Here is a 14,214-nt window from a genome sequence, read left to right on the forward strand (position 1 = left end):
GATTATCTCAATAGATGCAGAAAAGGCCTTTGACAAAATTCAACCCCCCTTCATGCTAAAAACTCTCAATAAATTCGGTATTGATGAAACGTATCTCAAAATAATAAGAGCTATTTATGACAAACCCACAACCAATATCATACTCAATGGGCAAAAACTGGAAGCATTCCCTTTGAAAACTGGCACAAGACAGGGATGCCCTCTCTCACCACTCCTATTCAACATAGTGTTAGAAGTTCTGGCTAGGGCAATCAGGCAAGAGAAAGAAATCAAGTGTATTCAGTTAGGAAAAGAAGAAGTCAAATTATCCCTTTTCGCAGATGACATGATTGTATATTTAGAAAACCCAATAGTCTCAGCCCAAAATCTCCTTAAGCTGATAAGCAACTTCAGCAAATCTCAGGATGCAAAATCATTGTGCAAAAATCACAAGCATTCTTAAACACCAGTAACAGACAAGCGGAGAGCCAAATAATGAATGAACTCCCATTCACAATAGCTTCAAAGAGAATAAAATACCTAGGAATCCAACTTATAAGGGATGTAAAGGACCTCTTCAGGGAGAACTACAAACCACTACTCAGTGAAATAAAAGAGGACACAAACAAATGGAAGAACATACCATGCTCATGGATAGAAAGAATCAATATCATGAAAATGGCCATACTACCCAAGGTAATTTATAGATTCAATGCCATCCCCATTAAGCTACCAATGACTTTCTTCACAGAATTGGAAGAAACTGCTTTAAAGTTCATATGGAACCAAAAAAGACCCTGCATTGCCAAGACAATCCTAAGCCAAAACAACAAAGCTAGAGGCATAACACTACCTGACTTCAAACTATACTACAAGGCTACAGTAACCAAAACAGAATGGTACTGGTACCAAAACAGAGATATAGACCATTGGAACAGAACAGAGTCCTCAGATATAATACCACACATCTACAGCCATCTGATCTTGGACAAACCTGAGAGAAACAAGAAATGGGGAAAGGATTCCCTATTTAATAAATGGTGCTGGGAAAATTGGCTAGCCATAAGTAGAAAGCTGAAACTGGATCCTTTCCTTACTCCTTATATGAAAATTAATTAAAGATGGATTAGAGACTTAAATGTTAGACCTAAATCCATAAAAACCCTAGAAGAAAACCTAGTTAATACCATTCAGGACATAGGCATGGGCAAGGACTTCATGTCTAAAACACCAAAAGCAATGATAACAAAAGCCAAAATTGACAAATGGGATCTAATTAAACTAAAGAGCTTCTGCACAGCAAAAGAAACTACCATCAGAGTGAACAGGCAACCTACAGAATGGGAGAAAATTTTTGCAATCTAGTCATCTGACAAAGGGCTAATATCCAGAACCTACAAAGAACTCAAACAAATTTACAAGAAAAAAACAACCCCATCAAAAAGTGGGCAAAGGATATGAACAGACACTTCTCAAAAGAAGACATTCATACAGCCAACAGACACATGAAAAATTGCTCATCATCACTCGTCATCTGAGAAATGCAAATCAAAACCACAATAAGATACCATCTCACACCAGTTAGACTGGCAATCATTAAAAAATCAGGAAACAACAGGTGCTGGAGAGGATATGGAGAAATAGGAACACTTTTACACTGTTGGTGGGACTATAAACTAGTTCAACCATTGTGGAAAACAGTGTGGTGATTACTCAGGGATCTAGAACTAGAAATACCATTTGACCCAACCATCCCATTACTGGGTATATACCCAAAGGATTATAAATCATGCTGCTATAAAGACACATGCACACGTATGTTTATTGCAGCACTATTCACAATAGCAAAGACTTGGAATCAACCCAAATATCCATCAGTGACAGACTGGATTAAGAAAATGTGGCACATATACACCATGGAATACTATGCAGCCATAAAAAAGGATGAGTTTGTGTCCTTTGTAGAGACATGGATGTAACTGGAAACCATCATTCTCAGCAAACTATCACAAGAACAGAAAACCAAACACCGCATGTTCTCACTCATAGATGGGAATTAAACAATGAGATCACTTGGACACAGGAAGAGGAATATCGCACAGCAGGGCATATTGTGGGGAGTCGGGAGTGGGGAGGGATAGCATTAGGAGATATACCTAATGTAAATGACGAGTTAATGGGTGCAGCACACCAACATGGCACATGTATACATATGTAACAAACCTGCAACTTGTGCACATGTACCCTAGAACTTAAAGTATAAAAAAAAGAAACACCTACAGATAGAAAAGGTACAATACAATACAGTATGAAATATTAAAAAAAATTTTGTTAAGATGTATTTTATCACCCAGAATATGATTTATCTGTGTGAATGTTCCATGTGATGTTGAGAAGTATATGTATTAGGTTGCTGTTGGATGAAGTAGGCTATACATGTCTGATGTGTCCAGCTGTTTGATGGGGTTGTTGAGTAAAACTGTATCCTTACTGATTTCTGCTTGCTGAATCTGTACATTTCTTATAGAGGGATGTTGAAATCTCTAACTATTAGTGGGTTTATCTTTTTTCCACTAAAGTTCTATCAGGTTTTGGCTCATGTATTCTGATACTCTGTTGTTGGGCATATACACATTAAGGATTGTTATATCTTCTTGGAGAATTGACCCCTTTATCATTATGCAATGATTATCTTTATCCCTGATAAATTTCCTTGGTCTAAAGTCTGTCCTGTCTGGAATCAGTATACTTTTAATCTGTATGTGTTTTTATATTTCAAGTGAGTTTCTAATAGACAACACATGGTTAGTTCTTGTTTCTTGATTCGCTTTGACTTTTACTTTTTGTTGTTGTTGGTTTTTTTTTAGACAGACTCTCACTCTGTCGCCTACGCTGGAATGCAGTGGCACAGTCTTGGCTCACTGCAACCTCTGCCTCCTGGGTTCAAGCACTTCTCCTGCTTCAGCCTCCTGAGTAGCTGGGATTACAGGCACATACCACCATGCTCAGCTAATTTTTGTATTTTTAGTAGAGACAGGGTTTCACCATGTTGGTCAGGTTGGTCTCAAACTCCTGACCTCATGTTTCGCCTGCCTCAGCCTCCCAAAGTGCTGGGATTACAGGCAATCTCTGACTTTTAATTGGTGCATTTAGACCATTGACATTCAAAGTGATTATTGATATAGTTGGATTAGTATCTACCATATTTGTTACTATTTTTCATTTGTTGTCCCTTTTCTTTGTTTCTATTTTTTTTCAATTTTCAATTTTTATTTTTATTATAAGTTTTGACTTTCAAAGTTGTCTTTATTATTTTTATTTGTACACATTTATGTTGTTATGTGAAATTCTGTTACGTTTTTATAATGTGTAGTGATCAAATCAGGGTTTTAAGGTGTTCAACACCTGAGTACTATACATTTTTGTGTAACTGTAGTTACCCTACTCTGCTATCAAACATTGAATTTATTTATTCTAACAGTATGTTTTTATTCTTTAACACACTTCTCTTCATCCTTCCCACTTATCTATCTTTCCAATTTCTACCTTTATGTGATTAAATTTTTTAGCTCCCACATATTAGTGAGAACATGCAATATTTGTCTTTTTGTGCCTGGCTTATTTCACTTAAGATAATGACCTCCATTTCCATCCATGTTGCTGCAAATGACATGACTTCACTATTTTTATGGTTGAATAGTATTTTGTTGTGTATGTGTATGTATATATGTACGTATATACATACACATATGTATATATGCCTGTACATATGTATATATACATATATGCCTGTACGTATATATACACATATATATGTATGCATATATACACATAATAATATACATATATGTGTATATATGTGTGTGTGTATATATATATACACCTATTAATTTCCTTTATCCATTCATTAGTTGATAGACACACAAGTTGATAGATTTGCTATTAGGAATAGTGCTGTAATAAATGTGTAAGTACAGGTAACCCTTTGATATATTGATTTCTTTTCATTTGAGGAGATATCCAATAGTGGGACTGCTGGACCAAATGGACTCTATTTTAGTTTTCTTGGTGAAATCTCCATAGTATTTTCCATAGTGGATGTACTAGTTTACATTCCCACCAACAATGTATAAGAGTTCTCTTTTCTCTTTTCTCTGCATCCTTGCATGATCAATTATTGTCTTAATTCTCCTTTATTTTTGAAGGATAATTTCACAGGTTACAGAATTCTAGGTTAGTAGTTCTTTTGTTTTTTGGGGTTTTTTTGCTAAACACTTTAAATATTTCACCCTACTGTCTTCTAGCTTGCATAATTTCTGAAACTGCAGATGTAATTCTTATCTTTTCTTCTCAATAAGTAAGGTGGTCTTTATGGGGTTTTTTCTTTACTCCTCTACCTGCTTTCAGGATGTTGCTGTTTTGTTGTTGTTGTTGTTGTTGTTTTTGCCTACAGCACTTGGTATTGCCTAATGGTCTCCCATTCAAATACTAACCAAATCCAATCTTGCTTAGCTTTCTTCCTTTTTTTTTTAAAATTAATTTCTAGGGTACATGTGCAGAACGTGCAGGTTTGATACATGTGCCATATTGGTTTGCTGTGCCCATCAACTCGTCATTTACATTAGGTATTTCTCCTAATGCTATCCCACCTCCTGCCTCCCACCCCACAACAGGCCCCAGTGTGTGATGTTCCCTGCCCTGTGTCCAAGTGTTCTCATTGTTCATTTCCCACCTATGACTGAGAACATGCAATGTTTGGTTTTCTGTCCTTGTGATAGTTTGCTGAGAATGATGGTTTCCAGCTTCATCCATTTCCCTGCAAAGGACATGAACTCATCCTTTTTTTATGGCTGCATAGTATCCCATGCTGTATATGTGCCACATTTTTTTAATCCAGTCTATCATTGATGGACATTTGGGTTGGTTCCAAATCTTTGCTATTGTGAATAGTGCTGCAGTAAACATGCATGTGCATGTGTCTTTTTTAGTATCATGATTTATAATCCTCTGGGTATATACTCAGTGATGGGATTGCTGGGTCAAATGGTATTTCTAGTTCTAGATCCCTGAGGAATTGCCACACTGTCTTCCACAATGGTTGAACTAATTTACACTCCCACCAACAGTGTAACAGCTTTCCTATTTCTCCATATCCTCTCCAGCATCTCTTGTTTCCTGACTATTTAATGATTGTCATTCTAACTGGCATGAGATGGTATCTCATTGTGGTTTTGATTGCATTTCTCTGATGGCCAGTGATGAAGAGCATTTTTTCATGTGTCTGTTGGCTGTATGAATGTCTTCTTTTGAGAAGTGTCTGTTCATATCCTTTGCCCACTTTTTGATGGGGTCGTTTGTTTTGTTCTTGTAAATTTGTTTGAGTTCCTTGTAGATTCTGGATATTAGCCCTTTGTCAGATGGGTAGATTGCAAAAATTTTCTCTCATTTTGTAGGTTGCCGGTTCACTCAGATGGTTGTTTCTTTTGCCGTGCAGAAGCTCTTTAATTTAATTAGATCCTATTTGTCTATTTTGGCTTTTATTGCCATTGCTTTTGGTGTTAAAAGTCATGAAGTCTTTGCCCATACCTATATCCTGAATGGTTTTCTTCTAGGGTTTTTATGGATTTAGGTCTAACATTTAAGTCTTTAATCCATCTTGAATTAATTTTTGTATAAGGTGTAAAGAAGGGATCCAGTTTCAGCTTTCTACATATGGCTAGCCAGTCTTCCCAGAACCATTTTTTAAATGGGGAATCCTTTCCCTAGTTCTTGTTTTTGCCAGGTTTGTCAAAGATCAGATGGTTGTAGACGTGTGGTGTTATTTCTGAGGCTTCTGTTCTGTTCCATTGGTTTATATATCTGTTTTGGTACCAGTACCAAAACCATGTTTTGGTTACTATAGCCTCGTAGTATTGTTTGAAGTCAGGTAGCATGATGCCTCCAGCTTTATTCTTTTTGCTTAGGATTATCTTGGCTATGCAGTTTCTTTTTTGGTTCCATATGGACTTTAGTTTTTTCAAGTTCTGTGAAGAAGTCATTGGTAGCTTGATGGGATGGCATTGAATCTATAAATTACCTTGGGCAGTATGGCCATTTTCACGATATTGATTCTTCCTATCCATGAGCATGGAATGTTCTTCCATTTGTTTGTGTCCTCTTTTATTTCATTGAGCAGTGGTTTCTAGTTCTCCTTGAAGAGGTCCTTCATATTCCTTGTAAGCTGGATTCTTAGGTATTTTATTCTCTTTGTAGCAATTGTGAATGGGAGTTTACTAATGATTTGGCTGTTTGTCTGTTTTTGGTGTATAGGAATGGTTGTGATTTTTGCACATTGATTTTGTATCCTGAGACTTTGCCGAAGTTGCTTATCAGCTTAAGGAGATTTTGGGCTGAGACGATGGGGTTTTCTAAATATACAATCATGTCATCTGTGAATAGGGACAATTTGACTTCCTCTTTTCCTAATTGAATGCGCTTGCTTTCTTTCTCTTGCCTGATTAGCTTTCAAGATCAGATGAGATCAAGCACATTCAGAGTGCTATGGCCATAGACCAGGATTTTTTCTCTTTATCTTCCATCTTGTGTGGTTTGAAATTATGTGCCTAGGTGTAGGGTTTTTGTCCTTTTTTGTTTTTGTTTTTGTTTTCATTTATCCTACTTGAATTTTTTTCTGAGTTTTGAGGATCCATGGATAGTGTCTGATACTAATTTGAGAAAATTCTCGATCATTTTTTTTTAGATATTTCTTTTGTTCCTTTCTTTCTTCTTTTTCTAGAAATCCCATTACATGTAGTTATATATTTTGTAGTTGTCCTATACTTCTTGGATATATTTTATATATATAACGTCTTTGTTCTTTTGTTCTTTTTGCTTTTCAATTCTGACAGTTTCTATTAAGATATATTTCAGGTCAGAGACTCTTTATTCAGCATATCCAGTCTGCCAATAAGTCCATCCAAGGCATTCTTTATTTCTTTTACAGTATTTTTTTTTTTTTTACTTGTAGCATTTATTTTGGGTTATTTCTTAGAATTTCTATCTCTCTGCTTATATTGCTCATCTGTTCTTTCATGCTGCTCACTGTATTCATTAGAGCCCTTAGTAACCTAATCATAGTTGTTTTAAATTCCTAGTCTAATAATTTCAACATCTCTGCTATATCTGAGCCTGGCTTTGATGCTTTCTCTGTCTCTTTAAAAACCGTGGTTTTTGCCTTTTAATGTGTCTTGTAATGTTTTCTTGGTAGCTGGACATAAGGTATAGAATAAAAGGAACTGCAGTAAATAGGCTTTTGGTAACATGTGGTTAAGTGTGGGGAGGAGGAATCACTCTGTAGTCATTTGAATAGGTCTCCGTCTTCTAGTGAGCCTTTGCCTCTGAACTTTGAACTTCACACGTATTTCTCAGTTTCCACCTCCTTCCCCTTAGGTGGGAAAGGATGGCTAACATGGGCTGGCACTGGGTATTTCTCTTCTTTCAAACGTAACACCAGAGCTAGCTGGAGTTGAGTATTTCCCATCCCCCATTAGTGAGACTTTGATAAAGCCTCAGCATGTTAGGGTTTGGTTAACTAGTTTCTCCTATGGGAAAACCTTGTTAAGAAGAACAGAATGCTCTGGCATATTTCAAAATGGTTTATTTTTCCCTCCCCCTGCCAGAAGCACAGGCTATTTTTTTTTTTTTTTTTTTTCTCTGATATTCACTGTGAGAACCTGGTTGAGTTCCTGGAGGCAAAACTCAAAAAGTGTGGGACCGTCAGTGATTGGCTAACTGACCCCCCACTGGAATTTTTATCTCTCAGACTTTTCCGTGCTGAGATTTCAGCAATTCATCAGTTATAGTTAATGTTTCCCTACTCCACCACTGGTTCCCCTGGTGAGTTTGTATTTGTGAGTTTCTGCTACAGCAAGCTATGGCTATTGGTCTCTCCAACTTGAGGTGCAGTGATCTGCCCTGTGACACCAACTGTCTGTTATATCTCAAAGGAGTCATTGATTTCTGTTTGTTCAGTTTTTTACTTCTTGGGATGAAATGGTGACTTAGAGTTCCTTACATGCTGGACTGGAAACTGGAGGTCAATCATTCCTTTGTTACTGATAAATAAAATTCCATTGTATAAATACATCTTTGTTTGCTTATCTGTTCACCCATTGAAGGACATTTGCTTATGAATAAAACCATTATAAACATTTGTGTGCTGGTATTTGTGTGACTGTATGTTTTCAACTCAATTGGCCAAAAATTAGGAGCACAGTTCCTGGATTGTATGGCAGGACTATCCTTACTTTTAAAGAAACTGCTAAACACTGTTTTGTAAAATCACACCTTAGGCAAATTTGCAATGAAAAAACAACTTGCCTCTACTTTTCCCCTCTATGTTCTCAACCCATTGTTTTATTGTTGCTTTCACTATTGGCATCCCTCCTTCACTTATAAAAACCCTTGTGATTAAATTAGACCCAGTTGAGTAATACAGGATAATCTCTTCATATCAACATCCCTGCCTTAATCGTATCTGTAGAGTTCCTTTTGCTGGGTTCTGGGATCAGTATGTGGACATCTTTCGGGGTAATGTTATTCTATCTACCACATAAAACTACTCAAACTATTTTAGGAGAAAGGAAGAAATTAATAAGAGAATATATGGGTTTCTTATCGGAATCAAGGCCAAGATTGTTACTGAATCTCATGAGGTGCTGAAACCATGTCTGAAAATCTATCAGGAACTAAGACAACACCTCTCTTTAGGAGGCATCATGGTCTTTGATTTCCAGTTCTATTTAAAAATCTGCTTCACCATCTTTTTCTTTGTAGCCCGATATTTTTGGCTTTTTCATATGCTTCAGAGGTGACCCTGTAGAGTTCCAGTTCAAAGTTTGACAGATTCTTTCTTTGTTCCAATTTTATACTTTCTGATGAAAAAATCTGACTGGCTTGGTTTGGATTAGTTTCTACTCTCAACACAGCTGAAGATGTATGTATGGGTAGGCTGGAATGTAGGTTGTACCAAGCTAGCATAATACCAGATAGTTTTATTTTATTAAAATTATATTCTCTCTCTCTCTATATATATATATACACACACACACATATATAGTATATTTATAATACATGAAAATATATATGTATATATATTTTTAGCCAAAGGATTATAAATCATGCTGCTATGAAGACACATGCACACATATGTTTATTGCAGCACTATTAACAATAGCAAAGACTTGGAATCAACCCAAATGTCCATCAGTGACAGACTGGATTAAGAAAATGTGGCACATATACACCATGGAATACTATGCTTCCATAAAAAAGGATGAGTTCGTGTCCTTTGTAGGGACATAAATGCAGCTGGAAACCATCATTCTTAGCAAACTATCACAAGAACAGAAAACCAAACACCGCATGTTCTCACTTATAGATGGGAACTGAACAATGAGATCACTTCGACACAGAAAGGGGAACATCACACAGCGGGGCCTATTGTGGGGAGCGGGGAGTGGGGAGGGATAGCATTAGGAGATATACCTAATGTAAATGACGAGTTGATGGGTGCAGCACACCAACATGGCACATATATACATATGTAACAAACCTGCACGTTGTGCACATGTACCTTAGAACTTAACATATAATAATAATAATAATAATAAAGAATATATATTTTTAATTTTGTAAGCAAAATGTCCAAAATGTATTATAGTGCAATGGTTAAGACCATGGTTTCTGAAGCCATATTACTAAAGTTCTAATCCTAGTTCCACCACTGAGCTGTGAGATCTGGGGAAACTAAAATTTTTGTGCCTTAGTTACATCGTTTATTAAATAACGATGATAATAGTACCTTCTTAGAGGATTATTATGGGGTCTAAATAAGAGCAGTGCCTGGCAAATAGTAAAGTCTATATGAGTATTAACTCTTTTAGAGCCATTTAGAAAATCTAGAAAATGTAAGAATATATATATTTCCATGTTAGTAAAGTCTTTAAATAGTATGTATCAATTATCTATTGCCACAATAATGCTGTGTAACAACTGCTGAACTTCAGTGGCATTTAATATTAAACATTTACTTAGCTTATGAGTCTCTCAGGCTTGTTTAATTTGTGCTTGGCTTGAATGATCTTGACTGGGTTTGCTTATTTGACTGTGGTCAGCTGCTGGTTGGTGAGGTAACTCTGCTAATCTTGGTTGCAGTCACTCACATCTGGAGATCACCTGGTATTACCTCATCTAAGATGGTTTTTGCTGGATGGCTGAGACAACTTAGTTGTTCTGTATATCTTTCCTTTTCTAGCAGGCTAGTGAGCTCGACAAGGTTTGTTTGTTTGGCAATGGCAGAAACAAAAAAGCAACAAGCAAAAATATTCAAGGTCTCTAGAACCTTAGACTTACTGTATTAGCCAAAACAAATCATCACCTTCCCACCCCAAATTTTAGCAGGGGTGAGAAGGTGGGATAGACTTCACCTCTTTGGAAAGAGGAACTGCAAAGTCACATAGCAAAGGACATGGGTACTACATGGTCTAAATAATTGGACTCTTGTAAGCAATTTATCACATGACATTTAATTTTCTTGTTGTTGTAGGTATTAATATTTTTTTCATAAAATATTTTATGGATAATGATGGGATATTAGAAAATAACTGATTTTCCATGTTTATATAATGTATAGTCACTTATTGAACTTGTTAATTTGATAAATTTTCAGCTGTTAAAGATTTATATGTAAATATAAATTCAGTATGTAAGTTATTTGCAAAAAAATGTACATATGTGTGTGCATCACTGAAATGTGTATTTTTTCTTTGTGTAACTCATAATTTGTATTTTATATTTTAATTCTGTGGCCAGAATTTTAAGAACAAAGTTTTATCACTGATTTTTAAAGTAACACATCTAATTTTACCTTCTTAAGTAAGATACTGTTTAAGATAAATATTCTTAAATATTCCTTGCAGTGTTAAGTAAATATTCTTCTCTGTGTGTGTTTTTTTTTTTTTTAAAAAAAGATTTATAGTTAACCCTTTAATAATGCAGGGGTAAGGATCACTGATCAAACAGTTAAAAATTTCCATATGATATAGTTTGGCTTTGTGTCCCCACCCAAGACTCATGTTAAATTGTCATTCCCAATGTTGGGAAGGGAATTGGTGGGAGTTGATTGGATCATTATAGTGGATTTCCCCTTTGCCTTTCTTTTGATAGTGAGTGAGTTCTCATGAAATCTGATGGTTTAAAAGTGTGTGGCACTTCCTCCTTCTCTCCCTCTCTTCTGCCACCATGTGAAGATGTGCTTGCTTCCACTTCACCTTCTGCCATGATTGTAAGTTTCCTGAGGCCTTTTAGCCACGCTTCCTGTACAGATTGTGGAACTGTGAGTCAATCAAACCTCTTTTCATCATAAATTACCCAGTCTCAGGTAGCTCTTTATAGCAGTGTGAGAACAGACTGATGCAGCATATAACTTTTGACTCCTCTAAAGCTTAACTACCAGTAGCCTACTGTTTACTAGAAGCCTCACTAATAGTATAAACAGTAAAGTAACACATATTTCATAAGTTGTATGTGTTATATACTACATTTTTATGGTAAAGTAAGCTAGAGAATATAAATGTTACTTATAAAATCAAAATGAAAAGAAAATATGTTTACTGTTTATTAAGTGGAAGTGGATTATTATAAAAGTCTTCATCCTTGTCATCTTCATGGTGAGTAAAGCTAAGGAAGAGGAGGAGAGGTTGGTCTTGCCATCTCAGGAGTGGCAGGTGGAAGAAAATCCATGTGTAAGTTGACCCATGCAGTTTAAACCTGTATTGTTCAAGGGTCAACTCTATTAGGAAAGTGGGTCTAAACATTATGTTATGTCAGAGTTCTTGGCTTATATTAAGAAGCTTAATAAGTAAAAGGATCACAAGACAGTAATTAGCATATGAAGTTGACATACTCCTTTTAACCAAATTTTTTTTAAGTTTCTTTGACAAGTATAAGATAAATGAAGATAAGAACAATCTCTAAGACTTCTTTAGTGGGCTTCTACGTGTACGCTGTTACAATTCAACTCTCCCAGGCCTCATCTTATTCTTATATGCCTACCTGTTCTAAAACTCATAGGCAGTTTTTTTGGGGAATCCTGATTACTCTGCAATATGGCCAAAACATATAGAACGTATGCAAAAAGAAAATAATGATGGTTTCCTTATTTGACTATTGCTCTTTTTCCTCCAGTGGCCTCTCATTGTTAACAGTATGGAAGTAAACACAAGGTTTTTCCTCTCAGCAATCAATAGGCAGATCTTCTTAACATGCTGATTTCTTTTCTTTTTTTTTTCTTAATTTTTTTTTTTTTTTTAGCAGCAGCAAGATGTATTGTGAAGAGTGAAAAAAAGCTTCCACAGCGTGGAAGGGGACCCGAGCGGGTTGCCCCTCAACATGCTGATTTCTAAAGTCCATCAGAGTTAAGGATACAAGAAAATAATAGTTATGACAGGGCTATGCTATGAAACTCTGAGCTGTCATTGGAGCTGGATTCCTACCCAATGAAGGATTAAGTTTTAGATCTGACCGCTATGAACAGATAATTTTTTTTTAATTTTTTTTTTTTTTTTTTTTTTTTTGCCTAAGAGAATCCTGCTCATGAAAGCAGAAAACACAGGTTACAAATTACTGAGGCTATTTTTTTTTTTTTGGAGGATTTATGTAGTATAAGATATCTGTCTTTCAGCATTTGAGCATTTTCTTCCTCTAACTTCCTGATCTTACTAGGAAGATTATTAGTATTAGTCTGTATTCACACTGCTAATAAAGACACAATGGAGACTGGGTAATTTATAAAGAAAAAGAGGTTTAATGGATTCCCAGGTCCACGTGGCTGGGGAGGCCTCACAATCATGGCAGAAGGCAAAAGGCCCATTTTACGTGGTAGCAGAAAATAGAAAAATGAGGTGGGTGCAGTGGCTCACGCCTGTAATTCCAGCACTTTGGGAAGCCAAGGCAGGTGGATCACTTGAGGTCAGGAGTTCAAGACCAGCCTCGCCAACATGGTGAAACCCCATCCCTACCAAAAAAATACAAAACGTAGCCAGGCGTAGTGGCAGACGCCTGTAATCCAAGCTAATTGGGAGGCTGAGGCAGGAGAGTTGCTTGAACCTAGGAGGCAGGGGTTACAGCGAGCCAAGATCATGCCATTGCACTCCAACCTGGGAGACAGAGCAAGACTCCATCTCAAAAAGAAAAAAAAAGAAAAGAAAGAAAAGGAAAAAATAAAGAAAAGAGAAAAATGAGAGCCAGGTAAAAGGGGGAAACCCCTTATAAAACAGTCAGATCTTGTGGGACTTATTCACTACCACGAGAACAATATGGGAGAAACTGCCCCCATGATTCAATTATCTCCCACTGGGCCCCTCCCACAAGACATGGGGATTCAAAAATATTTATTGGACATCTATTACCTGATGATTAAATGAGATAACTAAATGTTTTTATAAAAATAAAGTGCTATAACAATGGAAGGTGATGGTCATCAATTGTAACAAATGTACCACATTAATGCAAGATGCTAATAGTGGGAACTGTGTGTATATAAAAGAGGTTGCATACTAGAACTCTGTACTTTCCTTTCAATTTTTTTTATATATCTGAAACTACTCTAAAAAAGTCTCTTAAAAGAAAGCAAGGTAATTTTGTTGTTGATACTGAATGTAAAGTACAGTATCACAATGTTATTTAACTTTAATAATTATGACTGCTAGCTAAAAGAAGATGGAAAATGTTTAAAACACTAACCCAGAGGTTTTTAGTTCAGGTAATAGACTAAATACCATAATTTGAAAGAAATTGATTGGGTCCTGAGGCAGGTTTCTGGTTTGGGTGGATCCGGAGAAAGAAGTAGAATAGATCTTGGGGTCCTTCAAAATAATACGGAGGAAAATTAAAAGGATAGGGTGGTGCACCCATGGGTACAAAAGGCTAAAGCACTTTGACTTCAGAGTAAACCCCTCTTTATTTTGTCAAATGGTAGCCTTGTCTGTCTGTTGGTCTGTTCCCAGGCCACCTATCTAACAGGGAAGTCTGCCTGTTGACAAGTGTCATGCCTTTCTATGAAACCTACTCTCCTCTTCAAAAGGATTGTTAGGGAAACAGGACAACCAAACTGCAGATGCAATTCACACGGAGGAAAATTAATAGAATGGAAGAGGCAGATCAAGATGAACAGACAGAACAACCAACACCTGGATG

This window comes from Chlorocebus sabaeus, chromosome 7, assembly GCF_047675955.1.
Source record: "Chlorocebus sabaeus isolate Y175 chromosome 7, mChlSab1.0.hap1, whole genome shotgun sequence".
NCBI lineage: Eukaryota > Metazoa > Chordata > Mammalia > Primates > Cercopithecidae > Chlorocebus > Chlorocebus sabaeus.